General features: G+C 45.0%; 1 protein-coding gene across 1 annotated transcript in view; it reads right to left on the bottom strand.

Moving 5' to 3' along the window:
* Positions 1–26405, bottom strand: part of LOC122796951 (DNA repair-scaffolding protein-like) — a 1499749-nt gene that overhangs the window by 41187 nt on the left and 1432157 nt on the right. The window lies entirely within an intron of this gene.

Here is a 26405-nt window from a genome sequence, read left to right on the forward strand (position 1 = left end):
AGGGGATCTAGGGATCCTCTGACTCATCAAAGTCAGTATCCGGGTGACAGACTCGGGAGTCTACATGCTTCCTTACAAGTCCTCTTCCTAGGAGGATCTCCAAACATCAGGAGAATCCTTGGAAGAGGGGAAATTCCCAATGGGGAAACCTGAGGCGGAGGATCTCTGGGTCCTGTAGCAAGAGAAGTGGCAGAGATGTCAACAGGTACTATAGAGGGAGGAGCTACGGGAACAGACTGCTGACTGATACCAGTGGCCAGTACACTCTTCATCACCTCAATGCTCCCTCCCAGGCAGGTCCGAGAGAACCCGCCCAAGAGCTAGGAACCCAGGGACCACCGAAGAGAAGTCTCGAGGAAGATGTCGGAGCCGAGCTCACCAGGTCGAGGCTCCAAGGGGAAGAGCGGGCTCGACAAGGGTCCGATGCCACTCACCCCTCGGAGGAGACCATGGAAGCCCGACCACCAATCCTCTAAGGAAGGTCTCAAGAGGAGATAAGAGTAGAGGCTGAAGGAACAGAAGGGGTATCCGCCTCCAGCCGTAGCAGTAACCATTCGAAGACTCCAACTCCAAGCTCTGGGGTAGAGTTGAAGGAGGAACTGTAACGGGTGGACCCACAGTCGCCTGTTGAGACGGACTGTGTAACATTTGGGCCAGTACCTGTGACTTGAGTAATCTACTGACCACTTTAGGTCATGATCTGACAACCTGATGACCTTGAAGATCGGCTCCGATAGAAGAGGTGAAGCCGAGCCGAAGTATCGGCTCCAAGGAAGGAGACCTCGACCTCTTCCTGGAATGAGCCATCGGAGCCGATACTATAGATCCTGTCGGAGCCGACCGGAGCTGACAGGACGCCGATGTATCGGCTCCAGCCGAGCCGACAGCCACCAAAGTAACGGTGTCGGAGCCGATCGAGCCGACACCGATGCCTGTGCCACATGGGTGTCGGAACCGATCGGAGCCGACATCGGTCAATACAGATTCGCACCGATAGCCATCGGTGCCGGGCTTTGTTTGCCAAAATCGCTCCAGCCGAGCCGATCTCGACTCAGCACGAAGTCGGAGCCGAGGCCGCAGGCTTAGATACAGAAGCCTGGGCCTTGAGAGGTTTTGTTGTTTTTCTTGGAGCCGACTTAGCCGGAGAGCCCTCCGCTTAAGAAGGCCCCTAAGAATCAGCTTATTCGTTTTCCTGCAGGACTCTCTGGCTGAAAGAGTGACAAATAGCACAGGAGTCCTGCAGGTGAAGAGGGCCCAGACACAGGCAAGAAGTGTGACCGCCTGTCAGAGACATCTTCTGACAGCACGAGTCACACTTCTTAAAACCTGAGACCCTCTCCTTTGACATGGTGCTGAAAAAACACACACACACACACCAGTCAAAATTAACTTAAATAAAATACCAAAAGGTATTCTATAAAACCAACACACACACCCTAACAGGGGGGGGATGGGATAGGGAAAAGATTGACTAACAAAAAATTAAAGGAGACAGGGAATTTCTGTCAGAAAAAGTACAAAAATAACTTAAAACTATCAATAAAAGGTTTTTAACTAAAAAGGGGCTTAAATATCACAAAAGTGAACAACTTACCAGGAGCTGGTAAAAAGAAGACCTCCTAAGCGGCAAACGAGATCTGGGTACTTACCGCCTTGCATCATGGGATATGGGGCTGCCTCGAGCTGGTAAAAGTGACTCTCGAGCTTAGCAAGTGCCGAGTCGGAGCCGAGGGATCGGCTCCGAACCCATCAAGCAAGAATGAAGGCGAGATTGACAACTTAACATCTCCTTTTACCAGCTCGTGGCAACCCTATATCCCATGATGCAAGGCCGGACTACCTCAGATCTCGTTTGGTAGCTAACCTACCCTGCTAAGGACCAACCTAATATATATAGGAAACCCAAGTTCATAATAAAGGAGTCCTCTAATGAAGGCTCAGGAGGAAACAACCTGATAAGAGGAACTCTTCAAGATCTGTCCAGGCCAGGGGGAAGGAGGGAGGGAAGAAAGAAGCAGAGAAGACAACTAACATGGAACGTTATGGTAGGTACATAACTTCTAAATGTTAAGTTGTCAATCTTGCCTTCATTCTTGCTGGATGGGACCGCGTCCCTAGCACCTGTATCCCGGGTGGCTCAATGGAACAGACTCTTGAGAACTGTGGAACCAAAACTGGCCCTGTCTCTGGAAGCCAAATCTAACTTGTAATGAGAGACAAAGGTATGAGGAGTGGCCCAAGTAGCTGCTGCACAAATGGTATCAATGGGTAGTCTATCCTGAAAGGCTGCAGAAGTGGATAGACTCCTGGTTGAGTGTGCTTTCGGTTTAGAAGGTAGTTGCTTGCCTCTGAGTGAATACACATAAGAAATGGTGGAAGACAACCATCTGGATAAGATCACTTTAGACACTGGGAGACCTTTCCTGTTTTCTGCATAGGAGACAAATAATTGGTCCGATTTCTGAATTGTTTCGCTCTATGCAAATTGTACCTGAGCTGACGATGGACATCCAAAAAATGAAGCTTTTATTCAGCTCTGTCAGAATAATTTGGGAAAAAGACTGGTAGATCAATGGATTGATTAATATTGGTTTGAGAAACAACTTTGGGGAGAAAGGACGGGTTCGTTTTAAGGATACCCTGTCCTTGTGAAAACCAAGTAAGGGAACGATGCAGAGAGCTTGAATCTGAAACCCTTCTTGCTGAAGTGACAGCCAGTAAAAATATAGTTTTCCAGGTCAATAATTTCAATGAACATGAAGCAGACGGTTCAAGGGTGGTAACATTAAGGATGCCAACATTAAATTTAGATCCCATTGTGTAGGAGGATGTTTTATTGGCTTTAGGAGAAACTCCTCTCAGAAAGGCCTTGCATAGTCTATGAGACATAATGTTATGATCTTGCAAGCCAACATGATACTTGGAAATAGCAGCCAGTTGAACTTTTACTGTAGATGAAGAAGATCCTGACTGAAAACTTCAGCCAGGAAATCTAAAACAGAATGCACAGGAGCAGTAAAGGGATCAATATTTCTGAATTTGCCCAAATGGAAAACGCCGCCACTTGCTAGCATAAACGGTTCTGGTGGACGACTTTAAAGAAGCCACTAAGATATCTCTGACAGGATCAGAGATCATAGGAAGCCTGGCTAGGAAGGAAGTGGAGCAACCAAGCAGTGAGGTTGAGAGAATGAATGGCCCGTGCTGTTGACCACTGGTGGATCAAGAGATCTGGAACTGGGTCCAGATGCCAGGGCTGCACCAGGAGGTGACGATGCAGACGGAAACCAAATTTGTCGAGGCCAGTAAGGCAATGAGAATCAACTTGGCCCTCAAACGGTGGCTTTCTGAATGACTTGTGGAATCAAGGAAAAGGAGGAAAAGCACAGAAGTCCCCGGGCCAATCCTGGGTTAGAGAGTCTCTCAGGGTTGGCCTGGGGGAAAGAGAGTGAAGAAATCGGGCACTTGTTGTTTTGGGGTGTAGCAAAAGATCGCAACAAGGTGTGCCCCACTTCAGAAAAATCTGGTCCACTACAGATTGATTGAGAGACCACTCGTGAGGCATGAGAATGGATCTGCTCAGCCTGTCCGCCAAGAGGTTGGACCTGCAGGGGATGTGCGTTGCTATCAGAAACCGATGAGAGGAGATTGCCCATTGCCAAAGTCTGAGAGCTTCTCGACACAACAGATAGGACCTGGTCCCGCCCTGCTTGTTGATGTACCAGACCACGGACATGTTGTCTGTTTGTACTGCAATAGTCCCCGGAAGAAAGTCGCTGAGGGCTTGCAACGCAGCACCGCCTCATCTCCAGGACATTTATGTGCAGATGGTATTCTATGGGTTGCCACGTCCCGTGGACCATCCTGCCCTGATAATGCCCCCCCACACCCGATCAGAGAGGCATCTGTAGTAACTGTGGCAACCGGAGGAGGGGGAACAAAAGGTCGGCCTGATGAAGAAGAGGGGAAGATATCCACCAGTTCAGATGAGTCCTGCACGAGTGTGACTAAGATTTCGCCTCATCGGAAGACTGTGGAACGACCACTGAGTGAATAACATCCACTGCAGAAGACGATGTGCGAGCCAGTGGTAGAAGAACAATGGCCGCAGCCATAAGACCTAGAACCTTTAGTATCAATCTGGCTTTGACTTTGCTGCTCTGCAATAGAATCCGAACGTATTTTTGGATGTCCAGAATTCTTTGATCTGTTAGTCTGGCTAACATTTTGATGGTGTTTAATTCTGCCTATAAAGGTGATAGATTGGCAAGGCCGCAGAGAAGATTTTTCAAATTCACTGAAATTCCCAAACTCCTGCAAAGCTGCAGAGTGTAGTCTCTGGTCTGAAGAAGCTGACACCTGGTGGTGGCGGAGAGGAGCCAGTCCAAATAAGGAAACACCTGGAATCCTTGACATCTCAGATGAGCTGTGACCACTGCCATGCATTTGGTAAACACTCTGGGGCTGAAGTGAGGCCAAAGGGCAGGGCTCTGAATTGGTAATGACTGGTCCCTAGCCGGCGGAGAAACCTTCTGGAGCCTGTGAATCTTTATGTGATAGTACGCCCTGAAGGTCTATAGAGCACATCCAGTTGTCCTTGCCCAGAAAGGGCAGAATGGACTGAAGCGTGACCATCCGGAATCTTGCCTTCTTGACAAATCTGTTTAGACTGCTCAGGTCTAATATTGGTCTCCAATCTCCGCCCTTTGGGGACCAAAAGAATCTCAGTAGACCGGATCCTACTTGGTCTGCCGGAACAGTCTGGACGGCTCTTTTTTCTAGGAGCTTTTAAACCTCCTGTTCTGCTAAATCCCTTTGACCGGGTGAGATGTCTGGAAGGGATTGTTGAGGTACGGGATACCTTTTGAAGGGGATTTTGTAACCCTCGGATATGATCGACTGTACCCACATATCTTGTGAAAGGGAATGCCAGGCTACTGGGTACAGCAAAATCCTTCCCCCGACTGCCTCCAAGGGTGGACAGTCGGGCAACACCTCAGGGGTGCGGAAAGGGCTTCTCAGGAAGAGACTCCCTGTTGCCCTAGTTCTGAGGACCCCCCCTGCCTCTAGGGCGGCATCTATTATTGTTACCCCCTCTGCCTCTGGGGGTAAACTGACCACGTGTGTCTGGTGTAGCTCCTTGGGCTTTGGAACCACATCTTCCCTTCTGACCCTTGGGATATGGTCTAGAAGGGTGGAAAATGGACTCCAACGGCAGAAAGAGTTTTACCATCCTGCTCACACCTGGTCAAGGTATCCTTCACCTGAGGTCCCAACAAAGCCGAACCGCCAAAGGGGTATTGGTGAAGGACGCCTTAAAGGGGTCCATAAAATTACAAAGCCGCATCCAGGCTTGACGCCTAAGAGCCACTCCTGTGCCTGCGGCCCTTCGCTCCATCGGCCGCATAGGATATGAGCCGCATGGAGGAGTTGGATAAGGAATTCAGGATTGCTAGCTGTGAGGCAATCTTTTCTTGAGCCCCAGCAGCAGAAGGATCCTGGACCACTTCACCTAGTTCCTTGAGAATATCTCTTTGAAGCCTGGTGAAGTGACAAAGGTAGTTCAGCTAACGATAGCAAAGGTCGCTGAAGAAAACATCCGCTTTCCATACCTGTCCATGGTCCTAGAATCTTTGTTAGGAGGATGGACAGGTACTGAAGGATCCGCAGTTCCTTCTTAGTGGCCGCCACCACCATAGCATCCACAGAGACGCCTTGAAAGAAACTGCTTGTCCGTGGGGCCGTAATAAATTTGGATGGTCTCCTGGGGACAGGTTCCACAGAATCTGAGTTGCCCACGCCTTCCGAGCCACTACCTGCATAAGTGGGTCGAAAGGCGGAGACACCCAGGAGGTGGATGGTCGGGATCCAAAAGCCTCCAGGTATACCGACTCATCCTCGGAGGGGTCAATGGAGGGCCAATTCCCCCCTCTGTTTGAGGAGCTCAAGGATGTCTGAAAAGGAGACATCCTCAGAGGGGGATCATGGGGAACCCTCCGACTCATCTAAGTCGGTATCAGATGTAGCAGACTCGGGGGAGTCTGTGTGTTTCCTCTTACATGTCCTCTTCCGAGGGGGTTCCCCTGTAGGATCAGGAGAAACCTCGGATGTGGAAGATATTCCCAATGGGGAAACCTGGGGCGATGGATCCCTGGGCCTGAGAGCAAGAGGCTGGCAAGAGGCGTCTACAGGCACCGAAGAGGGAGGAGCTAGAGGGATGGACCGTTGACCTGGCTCAGGTGCCAGGACACTCCTCATCACCTCAAAGGCTCCTCCCGGGAGACCGAATATTCCGTTCGGAAATAGGAATTCCCGGCTCCACTGAGAGAGAAGGCTCCGAGGCCGATGTCGGTGCCGAGCTTACCAAAGCCGAAGCCCCGAGAGGGAGAGCGGGGTCAGACAAAGGTCCGATGCCACTAGCCCCCTCGGAGCCGACCAGGGAAACTCGACGACCGGATCCCTCCAAGGAAGGTCTCAAGCAGGAGATCGGAGCCAAAGACGACGGAGCCGAAAAAGGATGTATCGGTTCCGGTGCCGACACAGTCGCTGTCCCGAGAAGCTCCGGCTCCGAACTCTGGTGGGAGTCGGAGGAGGAAGTTCAAGGGGTGAAGCAATAGCCGAAGTCTGCTGAGACAGGCTATGGAGCATTTGGGCCAGTGCCTGCGACTTTAACAGCCTGCTTACCACCCTCTCTAAATCGTGGTCAGCCAGGAAGATCTCGAAGATCGGTTCCGATGACTCCGCTCCGACAAAAGAGGAGACCCCGGAGCCGAGTGGATAGATTCCAAAGACGGGACCGAGATCTCTTCTTGGATGAAGTCATCGGAGCCGACGTCCTATGAGTTCCAGATGGAGCCAAGGCTTCGCCCGATGATACTGTGTCGGCTCCAGCCGGAGCCAACAAGGCAACAGCAGATTGGGTGTCGGAACCGATAGGAACCGACCCTAGCTGAGAAGAAGAAAGATCGGCTCCGATCTCGACCAAGGAGTCGGAGCCACCGGGGAAGGCTTGGAAGCTGTAGCCTGACCCTTAGATGGTTTGGAAGGCTTACTGGACCCAGGTTTAGTGGGTGAACCTTCCAGCTTTAGTAAGCCACGGAGGATTAATTTATTCCTCCTTTCCTGCAGGACTCGCTGGCTAAAAGAGTGACACAAAGCACAGGAGTCCTGCAGGTGTAAAGGCCCCAGGCAGTAAACACAAGAAGTGTGACCGTCTGTCAGAGACATTTTCTGACAGCACGAGTCACACTTCTTGAAGCCCGAGACCTTTACCTCCTTAGACATAGCCTAAGAAAAAAGTAACAAATATACTTACACACACACACACACCCCAAAACAGTCACACAAATTAATCCCACAACACAGACACACAGATAGGGATTAATAAGGGAGGCCTAGGCCTAACTGAAAAATTTTAAACTTCTTTTATAAAGTAAAAAATTTTTTTAAACTATAAGGGGAATAGGGTGATAGTATGGACACTATACACTAAAAATTAGGAAAAGGGGAAGATAACCCTGACTTAAGCTGTTTGAAAAACTCAAACTTACCTCAGCTGGCAAAAAAGGAGACCTCTTCGCAAAGCGGCAAACGAGATCTGAGGTAGTCCCGCCTTGCATCATGGGATATAGGGTTGCCTCGAGCTGGTAAAAGGAGTTCTCAAGCTAAGCAAGTGCCGAGTCGGAGCTGAGGATCAGCTCCAAACCCCATCCAGCAAGAATGAAGGCGAGATTGACAACTTAACATGGAGGAGAATAAGAAGGTGTCTTTGGAGATGGGTGATCACCTCCCAAGGAAGGATAGTTCCTGAGGGGTGGAATAACTCTGGCCAAGAGTACCTGGTCCACAAGACACAACACATCATGTTCGGAAAGGCTTCCAGTGGACCTCACGGAGACTGAGGGAGAAACAGGCCTGTCCACAGAAGAGGCAGACTCGGTTCCCATCTCATCTGACCGCCCCGAGGACAATGCTGCCGAGAATGACTGCACTACGGTTGTCTGCACCAAAGAAGTCATCGGTGCCGAGGTCATTGTCTGCACCGACACAGGGATCGTTGATGAAGTGGTTGTCGGTGCCAAAGTGGTGGGAGTCGGTGCCGAAGCTGGAACCGACAAAACTGGAGTCAAGAATAAAGGCCTCGGTTCCGAGGAAGATCAAGGTCTGTGCCGACTGAACGGTCGGTGCCAATACAGTGGTAATGGTCTGAACCGAGGAGCCCCTCGTTGCCAATATATAGGAGGCTACAAGAGAGGACGGAGCCGAAATCACTAATGGTGCCGAATGTCTATGCACCGAAAGCATTGGGGCTGACAGAGAGCTCTGGAGCTGAAAATTTAGGCTTTTTAGGTTTTGGTTGGTGAGAGTCCCCAGCCGGGGATGAAGGCAATGATTTAGCCTTAGTAGAAATATCCATTTTCTTATCGGCTTTTGGAGGAGTTGAGACCTCCGACCCAGAAATAGCCTCTGAAAAGGAATATTTTAGAAGTCCCTTCAGTATCATCTTGTTTTACCTTTCTAACCAAGTTCTATTAGAAAAGTTCTCACAAATATTATATGGTGGTTCAACAGTTAAATGGGAAGCTCCCAAACAATAAACACACAAAGTGTGTGCATCAGAAGTAGGCAGTTTGTGTCCAAAATCAGAACACCGCTTAAACCCCAGACTACCTTTTTTATCTGCCATATTAATTAATAGAAAAGTACCAACAATGGTACAAGAAAGTACCCGAAGGTATGAGAGAGAAAAGGGAAAAAGATTACCAACGATGGTAAAGAGAAAATACCTCGCGGTAAAAGTAGTAAGTAAAAGACAGAAAAAACTGAGGAAATTATGAATGCTAGATGTGATAGGGTAAGAGACAATAAAATATCAACTTTTCTGACAAAAAAGTAATTTGTAAAGCAATTAAACAATTGACTGTACTTAGCTCAAGAGAAGTAGCTTGACACGGCAAACGAAATCTGAGGTAACAGGGAGAGGGGGACTGTGGGTAAGAGTTTAGCTCGAGAGTTTGAAGCTGACGCGAGCTTGGAACCAATACCCATGGGTAAGGAATGAACGAGGATTAACAATATCAGATCAAGCCCTTAGCACTTTGTCTAAGGACATGAGGATCTGGTTAGCTGATAGACAATGTGCTACTTCAGATGAATTGGGGAAGAAGGGATGCCTATACCTACCAAGCAGGGCATCCCTGTACAAGGAAAGGGACCCCCAGTACTGCTCACGGGTCTAAAGGAGCCCATGGTGGGCAGCCCAGACTGCCCCAACAGAATCTATAAGGAGCAGGGGAAGCCACTAGTCCAGGTACACGTCCAGGACATAGGGTTAAATGTTCTGAATGCAACCAGTGAGCCCATGTGGCATACAGATGTCCATGGAGGCAAGGTGGTGATCAAAAGGTGAGAGAGCTAGTAAGTGGAAAAGACAAAATGCCAACAGTAGGCTGTCTTGAGACAACAAGGGTATCAAACTACCAACATGCAGATATCCTGATAGGGAAAGAGTTTGATGAGGCAGTACTATGTGTTAACGCAGTTAACACGCAGTCAGGCTTCGAGACAAGCATGTGGGTCTGATAGCCTTGGCGAGACCCAGACAGACCACATACTTGCAGCCAGGACTAGTGAGGTGGTTACTTCAAGGAGGAAGCTATGTTGTAGCAGTGGGACTGAAGGTGAGCCACAGCTGCCTGTGGGTACTGATGATCCCTTGGACAAAGCAGCTGAAAAGGTAGAGGTGAGTAGTAGTACCCAGGCTGACAGTGAGGCACCACTGTCAGAGGATGCTGGACAGACTTCCCATGGAAGGGGAGCTGGGAAGGGTTATAAAGAGAGAGTTGAGACAGGCTCAGCTCTAAGACCCTATATTGCAAGGCCTGAGGCAGGTAGCTAGTGAGGCACCTGATTCTCAAGACAAGGTAGAATCTGTATACTGGGACAAAGGGTTACAGTATAGAGAATGGACCCCTGAGGGAGAGGTAGAAGATGAGAGGGTAGAGCTGGTAGTGCCTAGAGCCTATCGTCTGGCACTTCTAGCTATAGCCCATGATATTAACTTTGCAGGTCATATGGTCATAAAACAAACAAAAAGACATATTATGCAGAACTTCTATTGGCCTGGAATATCCAGAGATGTAACAGGGTACTGCAGGACCTGTGAGCAATGCCAAAAGGTAGGCAAGGCAGGAGACAAGGTAAGAGCTCCTTTGATGCCTTTGCCTGTGATTGATGAGCTATTTCAGAGGGAAGCTATGGATATTGTGGGGTCATTGAGTACCCCAAGTTCCACAGAGAAAAAGTATATCCTAGTGATAGTAGATAATGCTTCAAGATACCCTGAGGCAGTGGCTTTGTCCTCTACTGAGGCAGAAAAGGTGGCAAATGCTTTATTAGAGATTTTCAGCAGGGTAGGTTTCCAAAAGAAATGCTGACTGACAGAGGTGCCAATTTCATGTCAGACCAGCTGGCTTGTCTGTGGAAGTACTGTGGGGTAAAGCACGTGAAAACCACCTCCTACCATCCCCAGATTAATGGTCTTGTTGAGAGGTTAAACTCTACACTCAAGTCCATGCTACAGGCATTTGCAGACCAGTTTAAGAGGGAGTGGGATAAATATTTGCACCATCTGTTTGCTTACAGAGAGGTTCCCCAGGAATCCACAGGTTTTTCACCCTTTGAGTTGTTGTATGGGCATAGGGTGAGGGGACCTCTAGATTTAATTTGTGATGAGTGGGAAGGTGAATGTGAACCTCACAAGTTGTCTGTTGTGGCATATATCCTAAACCTCAAGACAAAGCTCAGGGAACTCATGGGTTTTGCCCAGGAGAACCTGGCAGAAGCCCAACAACAGAAAAAGGTATGGTATGACAGGAATGCTCAAGCTAGAGAGTATGCTGCAGGGCAGCAGGTAATTGTTCTCATTCCTGTCAGACACAACAAGCTGCAAGCAGCTTGGGAGGGACCCTATAATGTGGTAAGAAAGATAAGTGATGTTAACTACATGATGGAACTGCTAGGCAGGGGCACAAGTTGTATCATGTTAACATGATGAAAACTTACCAGGATAGGGAGGCTCTTGTGCTGAGTATTTGCAGTGGATTGCAGGAGGAGTCTGAGGGAGATCATGTGACTGATCTCCTGAGTGAGGCTCGGAATGACACCTCAGTGGAAGGAATAGCAATGTCCCAGCAGCTATCTCCTACTCAGGTTCGAGAAATCCGAACAGTGTTGCAGGAGTTTGTGGACATGTTCACTGGGAAACCAGGGTGCAACCACCTGGTGCAGCACCAGGTAGACACAGGACCCCAAAGGCCTATTAGGCAGACCCCTTATAGGGTGCCTGAGAGAGTCAAACAGACTCGGAGGGAGGAAATACAGGAAATGTTGGAACTAGGGGTAATTCAATAATCCAACAGTCCCTGGGCCTCCCCAGTGGTGCTGGTGCCAAAGAAAGATGGCAGCACCAGGTTCTGTGTGGACTACAGGAAATTAAATAGTCACACAAAGTCAGACGCTTACCCCATGCCTAGGACAGATGATGCCCTACAGCACTTGGGTGGGGCTAAGTATCTTACAACCACTGATTTTACCAGGGGTTATTGGCAGGTGCCCTTGATTCCCAGTGCTAGAGAGAAGTCAGCCTTTGTGACTCCTTTTGGCTTGTATGAGTTCACAAAGATGCCTTTTGGGATGAAAAAATGCCCCAGAGACTGGTAGATCATATCCTAGCAAGAATGGGAGGGTTTGCCCTTGCTTATCTAGATGATATTGCCAGCTACAGCCATTCCTGGCAAGAGTACCTTCAACATGTCAGGGAGCTGCTGGGAAGGGATGACCATTAAAGCCCAGCAAATGTCAGGCAGGTATGGCAGAGGTCTCCTACCTGGGACATAGAGTGGGGAGTGGTAAGATCAGGCCAGAACCTGCCAAAGTAAATGCCATTCAGGCATGGCCTGCACCTGTTACCAAAAAGCAGATGAGGGCATTCTTAGGGACAGCAGGGTACTACAGAAAGTTCGTCCCCAGTTATAGTACCATAGTTGCTCCCCTCACAGACCTGACAAGGAAAAACAGGCCAGATAAGGTAGTGTGGACCCCAGCATGTGAGCAGGCATTCCAGAAGCTTAAAGAAGCTTTGGGAGGACCCCCTGTGTTAGCCAGTCCAGATTAAAGTAAATAATTTGTTGTGCAGGTGGATGCTTTGAACCATGGGGTGGGGGGTGTACTTAGCCAGACTTCTTCAGAGGAAGAAGAGCACCCAGTGGTTTATCTCAGTCATAGGCACCAACCCAGGGAGGAATGCTATGCAGCTGTAGAAAAGGAATGTCTAGCCATAGTGTGGGCAATGCAGAAACTTCAGCCATTCCCTGTATGGTAGAAAATTCACTGTAGTTACAGACCAAAATGCCCTAACATGGTTACACAGCGCCAGCCAGCAAAATTCCAAGTTGCTAAGATGGAGGCTAGGGTTGCAAGCATATATGTCAGTGCAGCACTGCAGTGGGATTAGGAATGCCAATGCAGATGGGCTCTCAAGACAGGGAATGGGGTAAGGTATACTCAGATAGACCTAAGCTTCTCAAGCAACGTTTCTCAAGGGTCACTTGAAAAACTAGCTTGAGTTCTCTAGGGGGGATATGTGAAGGCTGACAGCCTAGCTAGATAGGATTTTGTAGATAATTCTGTCATTTGTAAATTTTAATGTAAGCCATATTGCTTGTTCTCTTAAATGTAAGAAAATTATGGTAAATGTTGAACTTCAAAAATGTAACCACACTGCACTCTGCTAGAGGAAAGCTGATAAGTCAAACATTGTATAATTATTTGATCTCAAAACTCGGAGCCGAGATATCTGAATGAAGGAATTCTGCTGATTGTTTTGAGACCAGAGTTAATGGGTAGAATTTGCATGTATAATATCTTCTATTGCTCTGGCTTCCTGACCAGATGCAAGATCGAAAGGGCTGTTACACTCTGAGTTTCTGTTAGCCTGGGAAATGGAGAATAATGATGTAATCTGAAATGAGTCAGTGGTACTGTGTTATCAATTTAAGGACAGCAAGAGAGAGAAAATCAGAGCAGTTTGCATTTGTTTTCAGAACTGACATCACCAGCACTGCATTGCATTATATCTAAGTTTATTTTAGAACTGTTTGCTCTTAGATATAGATAGGAAATAGGAAGTCTAGTCTAGCCATTTTCTATACTGATGTCAGAACTTTTCTATTGTATTATTTTAAGCATTTCTCTGTGATCTCTGAAGTCTTGACTAGCATTGTGTAATAAGAAGTACTGTCTTGTGTTCTTATTATTTACTATTAAATATTTTTAAATCTTTCAACTGCGGCTGTTTTATGTAGAGACAATTTAAGCTCTACAGTACATTGCATGTATATAGTGATACTGTCATCCAAGCCACCCAAATAAGCCTTGCTGTGCGTCACACTTATCATTTCGATAATAATATTGCACAGTAATAATTGGACACTCTTTGATAAGGGCCTTATTAGTAGCTGATATTAGTGGTTGGTGGCAAGTTGTACTAAAGTATAGTCTGCGCAGACTGGGCATAGCTGGAGAAAAACTCTGTACCCATGAACTACCACATAGGCAGTACTCTACTTAACACTGAAAGTGTGATAAGAGATCTTGGGACACAGGTGGACAGTAGTCTCTCCTTTGATAATCACATCACCACAGTGGTCAGGAAATCCTTCTACGTGGCACACCCCATCACAAAAGGTTTCTCATCCACAAAAAAAGAGGTCATTGTTCCCCTCTACTCATCATTCATTAGACCATTATAACGCCCCTTTTGATATGTACCTCACAAGATATCTACAACAACTGGAAAGGCCGCAAAAATACCTCAGAAAGAGGATTACTGGCCTCAAACAGATGCCTTACGCAGACCGTCTCAAGAAAATCCAGCTTTATTCCATCGCATATCACCTACTCAGAGGCGGTCTCTGCCTAACATACAAAGCTATGTCAAACCCAGAGCTGTTGGACATGCTCCACTTAAAGAAATCCCAATCCCCCCCGAGCTACATGCTCTAGGGACCTAAACCTTGTCACCACAATAAACAGAACATGCTGGAGGGATAGATTCCTGTCCCAGAGACTTCCCATACTCTGGAACAAACTACCTATCTATGTCAAACAGAGCTCCTCATTAGCACTCTTCAAGAAAAATCTTGATGATTGGATGGGTTATAGGAAATTCATCTGGGGATCACTTCTGTGGTTCTGCTTGACAGGGGCACAGGAAAATAATTTTCTTGGGTGGCAAAAGCCAGGGTACCTTTTTGGCTATGCTTGTATAGGCCCTAGGGCCAATAGCCTAGTACCTACCTATGAACCTGTACCAGCCTTCCCCAGGAGTGTTTGCGTATTTGTATATAACTCGTAACTCAAAGTGCGTGTGTGTGTCATTTACTTGGGCAGAGAAGTGAAGCACTGGCTGGACAGAGAGGGTGCTGGAGGTTATAGCTTGACACTAGGCTGAGATCTGGACCCTATAGCAGTGCCAGTGCAGAGTCTTAGGGATCTGGACAGAAAGGAAGAAACCAGCCCCAGACTGATTGTTATCTCTGTGTGCTATTAATGGAAATTGTACTCTGCTGTGTGTGTATTTGTTATCCTTCCCAATGTGCACACCCCTCACAGTTGTTAGTGGTGAGGATTGAGGCTCCTTGATTGCTGGGCCAGTGCACAGGCGTCACAAGAGCCACCAGAAAAAAATGTTTTCCATGTGCAACATTTTAAAGAAGTAGAAGAGGCAAGTTCACAGGTGAGAGAGTTAACTTTTCTAAAACATAATTCAGGTCCCAAGGAGGATGCATAGATTTTGGTGGAGGCCTAATGTGAATGATCCCTTTCAGGAACTATTTGACCTCATAATGTGAAGAGGTAGATCCATAGGTAAACAGGTCAATATGGCTGACAAATGTGCTTTAATAGAAATATATACCAATCCAGAATTGAGTGGCTCACACAAGAATAGAGATAGGGACAGGGTTAGGAAATACCTAGTTGACAAGGTTCCTGCCTTTCATTTTGGCAACAAACTGAAACTCTCTTTCATTTGCAAATGTAAAAGTTTCTAGTAGCAGTTTTTCTAGCTTCCTGTAATATCTGAAATATATCCTATGAAAAAGGTGCCTGAATGGTGTTAAAAGCCTATCATCCAAACTGTCAGATTGAGAGTTTACAAGTTTGGATGAGAGAGAGAGACTTTTTGTTGTATTAGTAAAAACATCCTCTGCAATAACATGTGGTGACTGCCATTAGCTAGATAAAAAAGAAGGGAGAATCAGTGTTGCCTGAGCCCAAAGGGGATCATCAACAGTACTTCTGGGTTATCTTTCTTGATTCTCAAAACAACTTTTGGTATTTGGGGAAAGGGAGGAAATGAATAAAGGAATTGTCCTTTTGACTGACAAGTCATCCATTCTCCATGACCTAAACAGGGTAATCTGGAGAACAGCTGTCTGTTAGGTTGAAGGCAAATAGGTTTACCTACAAAGTCCTCCACTGATGGGCAGTATGAAAGAAAACCTCTCTGCATAAAATCCATTTGTAAGGGTCTGCTTTAGAGTTGCTCTAATAATCTGCCATTAAGGCAATGTCTGATGGGATGTAAATTGCTTGTAAAAACATGTTGTAGTGGATAGTCTCCTACATTCTCATTGCTAACCTGCAGAGATGATAGCATTTTTTTCCTCCATGTTTGTTAATATATCACATGACTGTGGTGTTGTCTGTTAGGACTTGAAGAGCTGCTAAAGACCTGAGGTGATGAGGAGATCGAAGGACTAAGATCAGAGATTTCATTTCCTTGATAATTTATATGTTTGCACCTGTTCTGACTTGAGCATATACCTCAGATATATATGTACGGAGAGCAAGCTCCCAGGCCAGGCATCTGTGGAGACCACCTGATGGGGAAAAGGAAAAGTACAGTTTTGTACCTACCATAAATGTAGATGTTCGAGGATCCACATTGCTGCAGTCCTAACTATTGGGTAGTCCGCTGTCCCAGTCGGCCCGAATACCAAGTATATTATTGATCGTCGGTCAATTAGACTGACGTACGCCAGCCAGTAGGGAGCACACGCGCAAGCATATATATCCTCCCCATATATCTTTCTTGCCCCAGATGTCAGAAGACCCTAAAAAGACAAGGCCAAAACCAAAACTCCAAACATTCCTGCACCAAAAATATGTACAATATATACAAAATTACCAGAGTATAACCTCACCTACATAACCACCCCTAAACACAGAGGGGAAGGAGGGAGAGAAATGACTGCAGTAATGTGGATCCTCGAACATCTACATTTATGGTAGGTACAAAACTGTACTATGTTCTTCATTCCACATTGCTGCAGTCCTAACTATTGGGTAGAATCCCAAAGCAGAGGTAAGGGAGGCTGGCAAATCATAAGGAAGCAGCAGCTGACAACATGCCTTGCAAAATAGCTGTGGCAAAACCAGCCCTAGATGTAGAGTAGAGAGGAAGGTGATAATGCTTAGAGAAAGTATGCACTGAACTCCAAGTAGCTGCCTCCAAAATATCCTTAGTTGCCACCCCCCTTAGAAATGCTGTTGAAGTGGCAGTAGCCCTAGTGGAATGAGGCCTAATCCCAGCTGGAATCTCCTTGCCATGATGGGAATAACAAAATGCAATGCAAAATCCAATCCACTTAGAAATAGTTTGTTTTGACACAGGCTTGCCCTGAGAACTCAAAGCAAAAGAAACAAACAACTGCTGAGACTGCCTAAAATCCTTAGTCCTGCTTAAATAATATGCACATCTAAAGTGTGCAAAATCTTTTCCCCTTTATTTTGGGGAGCTGCATAAAAAGTAGGCAAATGAATAGTTAGGTTTAAAGCCACACTAGAAACCACCTTAGGCATAAAGGAAGGATTAGAAAATCAAAAAGGCAGAAACCCTTCTTGCAGAAGTAATGGCCAACAAAAAGCAGTCTTCCATGACAAGTATTTCAATTCAGCAGTAGGCTCAAAAGGTTGTAGAGTAAGTTTCTCCAACACAAAATTGAGATCCCAAGCAGGAGTAGGAGCTCTTATATTCTTCGCCTCTAAGAAATTGCTTGAACAAAGGATGAAACAATGGTGGGTCACAATCATAGTGAGCTGAAATTGCTGCAGCATGAATCTTAATGGAAGAGAAAGACAAACCTTTGTCTAATAACTCAGTAAGATATTGAAGAGCCACACTCAAATTAGGCTCAGAAATCTCCAAATTGTTTGCTGTACTCCAAAATAAAAATCTCTTCCACTTTTGTACTAGGTCTTCTGGCTTCCATAATCACATTTAAAACTTGTTGAGGAAGTTGAGACCTGCTGTGTTTCAAAACAGAATATGCCAGGCTGTTAGATGAAGAGAGTGAAGCTTGACATTGAGCAGGTGACCGTCCCTCTGAGACAACAGGTGTGGAATCAAAGGTAAAGGCCATGGAGGCTTCCTTACCAGACTCCTCAGTAATGGGTACCAGTGTTGCCGAGGCCAATCTGGAGCTATTAAAATCATCCTTGGCTTGTCCTGTATGACCTTTAGGAGCACCTTTGGGAGAAGAGGCAGAGGTGGAAAGGCATACACATGAAGATTTTTCCAACTGAAAGAAAGAGCATCCACTTTCCAAGCTGTGTGATGAAACCTCTTTGTGCAAAACTTTGGCAGCTGGTGGTTTAGTGGAGAAGCGAACAGATCTATGTCTGGAGTTCCCCATGACACTGTCAATTTTCTAAATACATGAAGATCCAGTTTCCACTCGTGGGGATCCATGATTTGTCTGCTTAACACATCTGCTAAGGAGTTCTGTGCTCGGCAGAAACCTTGCCTGAAGAGTTAGTTGCAAGCTGCCATAAAATCATTGCTTGTTTGTTGATGTACCACATGACAGTTGTGTTGTCTGTTAGAATCAACACCTGCCCTGGAAGAAGTAACTTGAAAGCCATTAATGCAAACTGGACTGCTAACATCTCTTTCATGTTGATATGTAGATGCTGTAGTCTGGCAGGCCACTTGTCTTGTATCCACTTTCCATTTAGATGAGCTCCCCAAGCAATGTCTGAGGCATCTGTCGTTAGAATCTGACTCGCCTCTGGCCGGGTCACAGAGAGTCCCTTGTTTAGGTGACATTCTGAGCCCACCACAAAAATTCCTTTTGAATGCAAGGTATTATTTGAATGACAGTGTCCAAATCCTGGCAGTGCTGTGTCCATACATTTTTGAGATACCATTGCAGCTTCCTCATATGCAGTTTGGCATTGGGAAGCACCAGAATACAAGATGCCATGAACCCTAAGGCTTGAAGGACTGTCCTTGCAGTCAGCCCGACTGAAGAGATAGTTGATGGAAGTAACTGGAAAGATTCTTTTGTTTGTCCGGGGTTAAAAGGCCATCTGGGCTGCTGTATTCAGTCTCACACCCAGAAAGCACATGTCTTGAGAGGGTACTAGACTGGACTTTATTTCGCTCACAGAATACCCTAGGCATCTTAGCACTGCTATCACAAATTCCAAATGCTGTAAAGGTCTTCCTTTTCTTGAGCCAGAATCAGGCAGTCGTCCAAGTAAGGATAGATTTGAATTCCTTTTAGCCTGAAGTAAGCTATCACTGGAGCCAGAACCGAATACTCTGGGCAGTAGATAAGCCAAAGGGCAATACAGAGAACTGATAATGAGAATTTCCAGCTCAACGCAGATACTTCCTGCAACTTAGTCTGATAGGCACATGAAGGTAAGCTTCCTTGAGATCTAAAGTTACCATCCAGTGATCTTTGCCCAGCAGAGGTAAAAGCTGTTGTAACGCCAACATTTTGAACTTGGGAATGTCCAGATAAGTGTTGAGGATAGATAAATCCAAAATTGGTCTCCACGTGTTCCCCTTCTTCGGTACTAGGAACAGGCGAGAATAAAATCCTAGGCCCCTTTCTGGCACAGGAACTGGCTGAATGGCCCCTATTTGGAGCAACAGAGAAATTTGCTTGTGAGCCTCTTTCTTTGTAGAGGAGGAATGTCTGGCATGCCTTTGAAAGGAGGCAAGGTATGGAAATAAAACCTGTAACCGTGGTGAATGATATCCAAAACCCATCTGTCTTGAGTAATTAAATCCCAATTTTCTTTGAAAAGAGCCAGTCTTCCTCCCAAAGGTGCTGCCAGGCGAGAATGTACTGGCAGCTGAAAAGGTAGGTCATTGGGTCTGTTTAAAGGACTGACCCCTGCCCTCACCAGAAGTCTGAGCAGGTGAACTCCTGTTCTAGGCCTAAAAGAACCTTGAGCTCTGCCCCTACCACGTCTAGACCTACCCTAGACTGGGAATCATAAGCAGGATATGTCCATCCCTTAGTAGGCCAATTTCTACTAAACTTGGAGGCTGCACCTGCAAAAATCCTTAACAGTTTGCATAGACTTAGCCTTGTCCTCCATTTTCTTTAAAACTGCTTCCACAGGCGAACCAAACAACACATCAGACTGTAAAGGAGCATCCAAAATCCTTGTTTTAACATGCTCAGCTAAATTCTGATCCCTCAACCAGGCGTGCCTCGAAGAACAGAACCAGTGGCAGCCACCCTCGAGGAGGCCTGCACAGCATCAAAACCACACTGCAAGGAATGCTTACCCACCTGTTCAGACACATGAACTAAATCCTGCAACTCTTTACACTCAATACCTTCTGCCAGAGCATCCACCTTAGACTTCAATTGTGAAAGGAGATAATTCTGATATTTTAACATGTGAAACTGACAATTCAACGCCCTCATGGCTAAAGTGGAAGAAGTATACACTTTCTTTCCCCATCTATCCAAAGCCCTTGCCTCTTTATCAGGAGGAACAGGATTTTTAACAACAGAAGCCTTCACACCTTTAGGCCCCTGAGAGACAGTTTCCGGGTCTGCCCTAGGACTCTTAAAAGATACTTATGAGCTTCAGGCACCCTATAGTACCTATCCGGTTTAACTGGGGCAGGAGGCAAAGAATCAGGATTCAGGGAAGCCTCTGCAAAAACATCTTCCACCACATTCAGAACAGGAGGTATAGCTAAAGGCCTATGCTGGGGTAAAACAAGAATTCACTAACCCTTTCCCTGGAATCAGAGAAATCTTGACATTCCCATTTAAAATGCTCCCTCATGGAATGCAGAGTCTCTGAAAATGAAAAATCCTCAGGAGGAGAAGCTGAAGGAGTAGAATCATCCACATCAGAATCAGAATAAGGAGGATACTCCTGCAAGTCTTCAGTCAAGACTCAGAAGCCTCCGAACATTGCTCAAAACTCTCAAACTCAGGTTCCACCCTAGGCCTCTTATCAGGAGGGGGCATAGAACCTCTAATCATAGTAATCAAATCCTCTGCCATTTTAAGCATATGTTTCTTAGGCAAAGACTGAAGCACTAGGAGAAACCCCCACTGAAGCTAAACTTGGCCTGCCTCTCAAGGAAGCCTTGGAAACAGAAGGGGAGGCCCTAACCACCTTAGGAAGAGAGGGAAGAACAGCCACATGAGAAGCCCCTTCAGCCTGGCCTACTTCCTGAGAGGACACATCCTGTAACAGTAAAGTCTCTCCCTGAGACTCCAAAGAAACACCTGGCAGAACCTCCGGCTCCACTGAGCCTTCTAAAGAACCGACGTCCGGGACTGTCGGTTCTTCCACTCTAGGCTTTGCTGCTTTGTCTTTGCGCTTTTTGGCGCCGGAGCATCCGACGGCATTTTATAATTACAACGCTTCCCAAAACTAACCTGGCACAGTCTAACCTTCTCTTAATAGTGCGTTTGTTAAATCTAGCACAAGAGCGGCATCCAACAACGTCAGGCCCTAAACAAGGTATACACAAAGTATGGTAATCCCTATGAGGTATCTGTTTCCCACAAGAAATACAGTTATTCACTTTTTCTGACATCCGTTAAATACTGAGGCAAGAAAAACCAAAATATTCCCAACGGGTACTTAGCCAACTTTGATTCGGTCTGAAACTCTGACTTCAGAAACTTTCAGAACGCCAACCTGCACTCGCAAAACTGCTTCTGCATCGGGCCATGCGGCAAAAGACTGAGGATATGACGCCGTCATGCGATAGTATCCTGACGTACTGACGTCAGTCTAATGCGCCTTGACCGACGTCAGCCATATACTTTGGTATTCGGGCCGACTGGGACAGCGGACTACCCAATAGTTAGGACTGCAGCAATGTGGAATGAAGAACATCAGAAAGGGCACTCCTAGATTAAGTGATGTCTGCTTGATGCACTAAAGGAATGTCTTCAAGAAAGGCAAGAGAGGAACTTGAAAGATCAGAGTTTTTTTGTCCTACCATTTATTTTTAGAGACTGTTTTTACTTTTTGTTAAAATGTTTGGTCTTTGTTAAAGAAGGGTCCTACTTTTCAGGGATAACTCTAGAATTTTGGCAGATAGAACAGAAGTAGTTCTTTGAAGTCCTGTATAATCTTTGCACTCCTTTGTATGTTTTTAAAAATTTCATCAGTTGGTGGACCAAAATGATTATCTCTGCCCAAGGCAGGATAGAACACCTTTGTCTCGACATCATAGAGCAGGGATTATAAACGTAACTAAGAATATCTTCTAAAGACAGATCCAGTTGCTGCAAGTCTAGAAGATGCATCAGCAGCAGCATCATATCCACACTTTACTGAATGTCTTGCTACCAGACTAGCAGAGTCAAATAATGACAAAAGGGAATAATAATTGTCTGATTCAGGAAAATCAGAAATTAGTCTATGTCATCAAAAATGAATAAAGATGCCTGGTCATATGGGCTTGGTAGTCAATGGCACAGAAAGAAAATGTAGTAGAAGTGCAAACTTTCTGTAACTGTCTGTGTGTCTACTTATCCTTAACACTGGGCAAGATATTAGAAGAAGTTAAGAATTTAGTTGCTTTAACAAACTCAACAATACCACAGTATTGTCTAATGAGGATTTTTGTAAAGAAATATTTAAGAGTCTGGTACCTTGTAAAACCTTTGGAAGAGGTGGATGAGTCTCTCTGCAGTCAAAACAAGCAGACAAGAATGTAAAGCCTGAAGTACAGCAGGGACAGCTGAAGGCTTATGAACATCCACATTTAACAAGTCATAGTATATCTTCTGTACATCAGGGACTTGCTTAATCTCCCAGTGAAAATGCTGCATTATTTTTAAAATAGTTCCTCCAAAGGAAAATTCCTCTAAAGAAGAGTCCAGAGAAAGGATGTCTTCTTCATCTGACTCAAACCATGTAGGTTAGTGAATCTGAGAGAAGTAAGCCAAGGATTCTGTGTCAGAATCTGAATATTATTCCTGTGAAGATCTACTCCTATTCTGGCAAGTTCAAGAAGAGGAGAGAGACTGAGGAGAATGTAATGACATTACAGATTTGAATAGCCCCTGAGAAAAATTATACCATTCCTGCTGTGGATCAGTTGGAGGAGGAGAAGGTCTGACAGGAGATGTATACTTTGCTTTCTGCCTCTTTTTTGCATTATCAGCAGAAATAATTCAAGGAGGAGCAGACCCCTGATGAACTTCAATAATTGTACCAGGAACATGATCTCGACCAAGGATCTGTGGTATGCCCTCAGGTCCCTCAGAAATTATCAGCAGAGGTTCTTACTTTGTGGTCTTCGCCTGCCATCTGTTGGTCATATATGTTCCTACGACCTGTGCCTTGTTAGCCTGCAGAGAGAGGCACAATGGTGGGAACAGATACAGAAACCTGTCAGTCTGAGGTCTCACTGTGTGCATCAACACAGATATCTGGATACAAGTGGACAACAAAATCATCCAAAGGTTTAGACTTCATGAGTTTCTTCTGCAGCTGCCTGAGGGACACCTGAGAAAAATGACTCAGAGACCAGCCTTGCTCATGCAAGCTCCTTAACAGTTTGGTTCACTAAGCAAATTTTTAGAGATGCTGATCTCATCCTAATACTCTTTGGGACAAAAGGATATTCAGACTGAGCATTTTCTGAATTTATGCTCAGGACATAGGCAGAATAAACACTTGAAATGATTGTCTTTATAAGGAATCTGCTTAACATAGTTGCATCTACCTTTCTTTGCTGAAATGAAAATATTACAAAATTAGCCAAAAAATCAGTGAAACAGGAATGGTCCCAACTGAGATATGTATCTGCCCAAATGATAAGAAACTGGCACAGGTTGTACAGCTAACAAACATAAATGAGAAATGTAGTCTTTCTTCTTGAGCTGGCAGTAAGTAAGTTCTGAGGAACTTTGCGTCTATTTACTTCCTCATGTAACAGCATACATTTTCATGCAAAAGGTCACAAAAGTCAGATTTATACTGCAAGAGGAAGGTGCCCAGGCTTTGCTATACTGGCTGAATGCAGAGTATACTTGGCAGGATATTTCCTAATAATACGAAGTAGTGCAATAGTGATCCTATGAATGACATAATCAAAGCTCCGATGGCTGGTATCTGTTTAAATCCTTTTCTAAAAGTGAAGCCTGGTGGTATAGTGGCCAGGGAAGATTCTCCAGGTTAACCTGCATAATAATGGGAGTCTGCTTTCTGAATCATTTTTCTGTAACAGCTTCTGATCTGTCACAAAACAATACGCACTGACACTGTGGAAATTTATAAACAACTGTAACAGTCTAACTTTTTAAACTCATGTGTTGCATCTTGTAACTTTAGAACAGTTGACTTATTTTTATTTCTGACATTCTAGGGCAGATAACAGTTTATTAGTGTTGACTCTTGCAGTGACTGAATCTAAAAATAAACCAATGTTAACCTAAAGTTGCTTGTGTGTTCACTCAGCTTATCTGTACTGATCTATTTACATCACTGTATTTATTACAATACGAGGCCACAGCTAAAAATTTCTTTCCTTGGTCTCAGTCTACTTACCATAAATAAATAAAATTGGAAAACACATATTACTTAGTTTAACTATACCAACAGATGTGAAGGAATTGCTAATGACCTTATTAAATTAAAAATGCTAAGAGCATAACTATTTATGCAAACCTTTCTTACAGATGAAACAAAAATTATAGCTGTGGAAACAGGAATACTCCATATAAGGAAGACAATAAGAAAAAGAACAATGGCATATAAAATATAAAAACAATGATGTGGTAAAATGAGTTTTGTCAGGAGAAAAGTACACCATGGATCATCATCTTCTTTTTCTTTCGGCTTTTTGGGGGTTACAGTGGATCAACTGTCCGCTCATGATTGGCAGTGGAGTTTTACAGTGTCGAGTTGCCAGCCCAGCGCCCAGCCTTCCACAGAAGGCACACACACACTCACACCTAGGTCCAATTTGGAGTGTCCAATCCACCTACAGCATGTCTTTGGGATGTGGGAGGAAACCCATGCGACCACAGGGAGGACATGCAGACTCCGCACAGAAGGTACCCCAGCTGAGGTTCGAACCGGAGAGCCTCTTGCTGTCAGGCGGCAACACTAACCGCTGCACCACCGCGGCCGCCCAGAACAGGCCACCATGGATAAAGCTATCCAATTTAATTTTACCTCCACTTTTGACATGGTCCTTGGCAAGATGAGCTTTTATTGTCTCCTGTATGTGTATTGCTTGGTCAAAGGATTTGCAGGCAAAATAAGCCACAAAGGTTGCCACTGTAGATCAGACAGAAAGATATTCTAGTCACCTGACAGCCACCTATCTGACTTAGTGGATCGTGCAATTGAGAAAGATGCCATTAATGACGCCGTGAAATGAAAAACAAGACATGATCATCAGGCATCTCTGTGATGCACAAAAGAGACTTAGATTAGTGCAGTAGTAAGAAAGCATCGAAGAAGGCAAGGTGGAATACTACCCTTATAGCCAAATTTTGTGATTTATCACTGCCAGAATACCAATCACTTAGCAGTGATAATGAAATTGTGCTTGTACTACTGAGTACCAGTCAGGAATCATTTCTAAAACTGCTGCCAATTTCAGGTATCTTCTAAAAGTGAGATTATTCTAGCTCTTCTGGACAACTGACTAGGAAATATGATTTAATATAAACTGACTTCACCATTATTTTTCAGTTTACTACAGCTAGCCTCTCCAACTAAAAAAAAAAAAAAAAAGGAATATATACTACTTTCATTATGAGACTACTTGCACTGTTCACTGGAAAATACAAAACTTGTTTGTGCATTTTTTTCATTTACTTAAGTTACTGCTTCTGTCTCTTTTTAATATGAAATTAGAGTCACAAAATTGCCCAGAACACATACTCAGCAGCTAGACACTTTTATAATGGCTGTTGCATTGTAATTTACATTTGGCCAAACATAAATTCACTAGATGAGGTGCCTGCCACAGGGAAACTTCCCCAGAGTCGCAGAAACCACAGTGCTGACTATACAAAGAAGGGTCCAATCCACTTAAGATGAAATATGGGAAGCTTTGCTAATTAAAACATGATACCTTTTGAAAATCCACAGCTATTTTAATAAAACATGTATTCAAACTGCTGGATTTAATATTGTCCAGGAACTGCACTTGTTATTTTAGTCCTTAAGACCAATCACTACATACAGCAATGTAGGAGTGAATCAGAGCATCTTCCCTGTACTGGCCAACCTTATGAGTCCCACTTTTCACAGCTTTTACAGAACTATTCTCAAAGCCCTGTGTTCTGCCCTGATCTTGGTTTTAGTACACCTTTCTAATGTTTGTTTTCTGATACAGTCTACCAGTCATAATGCTCTGGTTTTGCATGACTATTTTATATTGTTAATTAATTTCAGTAAACACTTTATTTTTCTGAAAACTCTTTAAAAAAAAAAAAGATTCTGCTTACTGTACTTTCTCCTTATAAATTATATGAACTAGGCATATACATGTGCATACCATCTATCTACAACTCTCTTTTTGCCATTTTTTCCCCACACAGGACTGGGTTGACACTTCAACAGTGGCAATGATCTAGAACCAAGGTTTACACCACTAGGTGGGCTAGCCCTGTCACAGTAGTTCTTTCAGACCACACAGTCACATGCACTGTTACACCTATGGCTCATCCACCTGCTGCATGTCTTTGGAATATGGGAGGAAGTTGGAGCAAGTGGAGGAAACCCAAATGAACACAGGGAGGGCATGCAGACTCCAAACAGAAGGAACCCCTGCCAAGAATCAATCGGGGAACCTCTTGCTGTGCATATGTGCACATATTCTATACAAGGCAAAGGAACCACCAAAATGTACACACACTATTTTTCTACTGTCTGAACCATCTTCAGCATCTCAGAAATCAGTAAATGCACTGCCAGCAATTTAGGATCTATTACACATACGCATTCATTCACATAGTTGTAAAAGTTGCACAGTAATCTTTCCAAGATAATACTCTCAAGGTCATAACCATCAACAGTAATGTGAGTCATGA

The sequence above is a fragment of the Protopterus annectens genome, chromosome 3.part0 (assembly GCF_019279795.1).
Source record: "Protopterus annectens isolate FY-2018-M chromosome 3.part0, PAN1.0, whole genome shotgun sequence".
Lineage (NCBI taxonomy): Eukaryota > Metazoa > Chordata > Ceratodontiformes > Protopteridae > Protopterus > Protopterus annectens.